Source organism: Ambystoma mexicanum, chromosome 12 (genome assembly GCF_040938575.1).
Source record: "Ambystoma mexicanum isolate Mex_15411 chromosome 12, UKY_AmexF1_1, whole genome shotgun sequence".
Taxonomy (NCBI): Eukaryota; Metazoa; Chordata; class Amphibia; order Caudata; family Ambystomatidae; genus Ambystoma; species Ambystoma mexicanum.
In genome coordinates, this window is record NC_090936.1 from 184,286,774 (window position 1) to 184,292,132 (window position 5,359).

The following is a 5,359-nucleotide window of genomic DNA, read 5'->3' on the forward strand; positions in this document are numbered from 1 at the left end:
GGTATCATTTAAATAATTATGACAAGTCCGTACTATGAGTTATTCATCTTTTTCTAAAACCATATTCTGGCTACAGGGGTGTGTCTTTTCAGGTCACATGGTACAGAAACCAGTTTTTCCACTTTCTTCAAGCTCAGCCTCTGTCTCCAGTTTCTCCCCCTCCCAGTTTCTGCCAAGAGGAAGCCATTTTTATTACCCCTGCAATAAACCATCTGCCTGGGCCCTGGAAGGCCCATTGTTCAAGAGGAAGCCATTAATGGCCACTTCCATAAACCCTCTGCCTGGGTCCTGTGTTTACCCTCTAGCAGTCCCTTGGTAATCCAATCAGAGAAGTGTCATATCCCTTTTGGTGGGAGCAGCAAAAGGGCAGCTAGGCCTGGGAACACAGCTGTTGTGCAAGTCTCATCTCTTGTCGGGGGTAGCTGGTGGGCAGAATTCAGTTCCTTAAGCCAGGTTTCAGATGAAATGTCACTTTTTGTTACCCAGTTTAAGTCAAGACAATGTTTACATATGCAGCTAGAATGCTGATTCTAAGTTCAAAACTATGGCATTTCAACAGTGACAACTATGTGCCACTCAAAAGTAGGTCACTCAGTTAATTTAAACATTTTCGATTTTTGGTAGTTTTAAATCCAGTTTCAGTTAGGCTGCTGCAGACCTGCAGAGCTCAGCCAGTCTTGTTATGAACATTCAAGTCACTTCAGAATATAACTTTACATTGTATCCACCTCTCAGTAAGTCTTTCTTTGGCATGCTTTGGGTTCATCTATTCAGTTTTACACATATAAAAAAATCTGGTGTTGTTTTAAAACGCCGGCTTTCTGATAGTGGTGAGTACTGGTACTGCACCCATTTTTGGGATTTAAGAAAATGAGTTCCCCACAATTCTAGGTTGCTTTTGGCAATCAGCATTGCCATTCCCAATGGTTTCAGGCTACTGTGTGGGTAGTCCAATGGTGGTTTTAGGCAGTGCCCTTCTGTGCCCATAACATCGGCAAAATGAGTGGCAGCCTATTCTTCATGCATTTCCCTGTGCATTTTCTGGGAAGCTCTGGCCATCATGATGTTTTCCATGTCAGTACTGCACAGTTTTTGAGGTAGGGCTCGGATGTATGGGTAAAAACATCCCACATCCTCCCTTCCCCCCTTCCCGCTCCACTGAACTTGTGCATTCTTAATGTCACTGGGCCTAGTAAGATCGTTGTTTTGTCCTCCCTTGTTCCCCTCCTTTGCCTCGTCACGCTCTGAAACACCTGTGTATGAGTATGATACAAATAAAATATCATATCAGATCACCATAAAGTAATTCCTCATGACTATGTGGTTTTGGAATAGAAAGGCAGACTCTAAAGGCAGCTTCTGTGCAGAAGTGACTTGGGTGTCCCAGCAGCTGTCAAACGGGCACCTGTGACTCCTGGACCTGCTTTGCATCACTGGAGAGCAGGTGCTGCAGATCATGATACTGATTCAGCTGGGCACAGGTGTACACTATGCTTTTGACAAGGAGTTTATGAAAGGAAGATATGGTTAGTAGATCACCTTTTCTGGAACGGAATAACCCACATCATGTTCTTAATTTAATAAAAATCAAAATAGCTAGGGCTTCTAGACCCTTGCCAGAGGACAGTCCTTCACATATTGGTACCTGGACCACCAACCTCAGATTTGTTTGGCTTAACGGTCCTCTGCTTCCTTACCTTCCTCCTGTGTAGCATACAGAGAGAAGACATCCACTCGCTTTGCAGCGATTCACGAGTGCTGTAAACTATAGACCTCTTAACGTGCACACTGCATCCATGCCATGCATGGGCAGTCTAAAACTTTGGTTGCTGTGTGACATGAGACTTTGACGTTAAATGCTTGATGCCATCACAAAGTGTGATTAGACATTCGGGTCTCAGTTATAGTAGTGATACAGTGCATGATTTTGCCAGCACAAATGTGTCTGGTAACTGGTCTGATGTTGTGCATGGTGCGGTGTATTTTTCTGTGGATATGGACTGCCAGCGATGTTCTGCCACAACACTCTCACCCGCTCTTGATATCACTCCTGCATTTTGCATCAATACTTCTCCGGTGGGCAGAAAGCACATTACGCCAGTTGTGGATTCAATTCAGCACCGCTGCCCAATATTTAGGAGCTGTTTTTGCAATGAAGTGGCAAGACTCTACGTAAAACACAGCTATGGTCGCTGAACGTCAGCTTGTAATCAACTGTGTCTCTTCCAGCACCAGAATTTCTGCAGGGATAGCATTCCTCTGGACTGGGTGGGACCGGATTGCTTTCCTTGGCTTTTAAAATGACCCAAACATATTTCCAGGATCTACTGCTTGCACTATAAAATATTGCACAAAATAATACGTATTTATTGTTGATGGTAATACTGCCTTTGATATTTACTGTGCATGACGTCATATATTACGCCCCACCCAGCAGTCATCTTAATTGTTCTAGGCACGATGATGGCACATGCAATATCATTGTTAATTTGAGCTTTTTTGTTATTTTGCACAATTTAATTCTACTCAGATTTCTGTACAATTGCTGTGAGACTATTAGGATTTAAACCAGTGATTGCAGATCACTGAAGCAAATGCTTAACTCAGTGAACTATCAGACCGGATTACATCAGGCTACCTTGCCTCCGTCCTTGAAAAGGTCCAAAGGATGCAGGCAAGAAGACATTGGCATAAGGTGCCTTTGTCTGACAACAGTCTGTGAACTATTTTCCAGTGGGCTGTGCTGTGCATCTGTGGACCCTCTAAAACGTACTGGTATCGCCACAGTGTTCTGGAGATATCTACTGCCAAAAACAACAGCGATAATGAAAAACCTACTGAGTATGTGGTTTCTCAAGTCCATTGCGATGGACTCTACAAATCATTGGAGAACATTTTGGTAGACGACAGTAGAAATAAGAAACTTGCAGCCATGATCAAGAAACTTAAATATAACCAGTAGTCGAAGTGTACGAAAAGAAGTAGTGGAACTATGATCCCTACTGACCTGCAGTGCTCCCCACAGACCCCATCGCCGCGCCCTCTCCCATGCACAATAAAACCCCCAAAAACATGTGCCTGCTCTTTAAGGAAACGTCCTGTGCAGTGCACTGAAAGTGCACGTTTCAACTTCTTCCTATACTTTTATTTTAAAAGGAAACCGTTCCGCAACGGTTTCTTTTTAAATTAAAAGTATAGGAACGGTAAAACTTAATTAAAATAAGTATAGGATCAACGCTCCCGACCTCTCCAGCCCACTTCGACCACTGAATATAACTGGTTAAAACCAAAGATGATAAGGACTAAATGGTTCACTTTGGACACCAAAGAAAATACCAATATGCCCTGATTAGGAAAAGAAGACTTCCTCCAGGATTGCATTGTGCAGGCCAGCAACAAATGCTCTAAAATATTCAAGATCATGAAAAACCTCTAAACCCAAAAGATTGCTCCCCAACCACTGTTACCTTGAAAAATCTCACTGATGACCTAGTTGATTTATCTCAACATAAAGTTGAAGGCTTAACCAATCTTGTTGTATTTTATTCAAGATCCAATATACTGGACCTCATTACGACCCTGGCGGTATGGGTTTAACGGCGCCGGTAAAGGTTCCGGCGCTGTTAAACCCATACCGCCTCATTACGAGGTTCCCTCGCCGGACCCACTCTGGACATCTGGTCAGACCAGACGTCCGTTGCGGGTCCCGCGAGAGGACCAGCATGCTAACGGGCCCGTTAGTAACAGGCCCGTTGGTAGCATCATCCCCATTCCCATTGAGCCCTATGGAGGCTCGAATGGGAATGGGGATGGTCCGGGTTCCCTGAATGGGGAAATACCAGCCTCTCCTAGGTCGGAATGGCCTGGTAATTCCCCATTCAGGGAACCCGGTCCCGAGTTTGGAGGTATTAAGGGCATGGCTACCTCCAAACTCGTAATGAGGCCCGCTGACTGGGATTATGAAGGTCTGCAATAGCACGTTCAGCACTTTCAGACCAGAGTGTTCAGAAGAGCTCAGCAATTCAGTGAATGCTTCCTTAGTACAGGGAAAACATCTCCATGCCGACCCTCCTCTCACAGGTCTCGCCAAAACATCTGTCGATCATGGGGAAATGGCTAATTTCCTCAATGCCTCCACACTCATCCCTGCTGTTAAAAAGTACATCAGCTGATCCGAATATACTAGGAAACCTTTGCCGCATTTGCAACATCCCATTTATGGGTAAGGTGCTTGAGAAAGTAGCAGCTCTACCACTCTTGGAATACACAGAATCTAATATCCTTTTACATCAAAACCAATCTGGTTTCCGGACATCTCTCAGTACATAAACGGCCCTGCTCTATAGGAAAGAAGTATTTTGTTCAGAAATTGATGAAATTCCCCAGTAGTTCTGTGTTTTCTGCCGTCTAAGGGGTATTTGGCACTGTCCACCGCCACATCCTATTGTACAGGCTCCAGCCCTCTTTTAGCATCGAAGGCGCAGGTCTGAAATGGATCACCTCCTTTCTTCTGCACAAAAGGCACTTCTGTGACGTCTGGCCTTTTCCAATCCTTCAGCTTTGGCTATGGTGTTCCTTATGGTTTAGTCATATACCTATGGCTGTTCAACTGCTATGCGTAACTATGCGCGGCGACACAGGGCTTGAGAAATCATTTCCATGGACTGCGTTCTTCATAGACAGTGCAGGGAAACTTTGATTTTCTATTCACAGGAAACAAAAGTCACCTGCAGTGAGTAGCAAATAAACAAACATGTCTCCATGCATGGGCAGCAGCATTGGGCCAAATATGAAATGTATTAACCCCTTAAGTATCTCGTCCTTGGCACTTAAGGGGTTAATGAAAGAGAAAACGCTAGAAGGCATTGTATGGCTATATATACCAAAATCACCAAAAAAGGCCTTGGCACTGGTGGGGAAAACCCATGGCAGTTTGGGTAAGTGCACCATTTAACAAAAAAGGTGTATTTTTTATATTTGGGAAGGAGTGAGGGTATTTTTTTGGGGGGGGAGAAGAGAAAGTAAGTAACTAGACCTCCAGGACCAGAGACATTTTTAATAATTGGTGAGGCTTGATCAAAGAATCATTCTCTACTACCTTCGTAATCTGTGTTGCAGACACACACATTCCCTTCAAACAAATCCTACTGAAAATGCTCATTTTATCTTATTAGGTCTAGAGGCTTAACAGGATTGCATGACTGATTACCACCGCTGCATGAATCCCTTTACAAATGAAATCATTTTCATTGGATTTAATAGGCTGGGTTTCTTCTTTGCTAATGAGATCTCGATCAACAGAGAGAGATCAGTGAGGAATCAAACGGTTGCTGCTTCCAGATTCACACGCTCTTACACA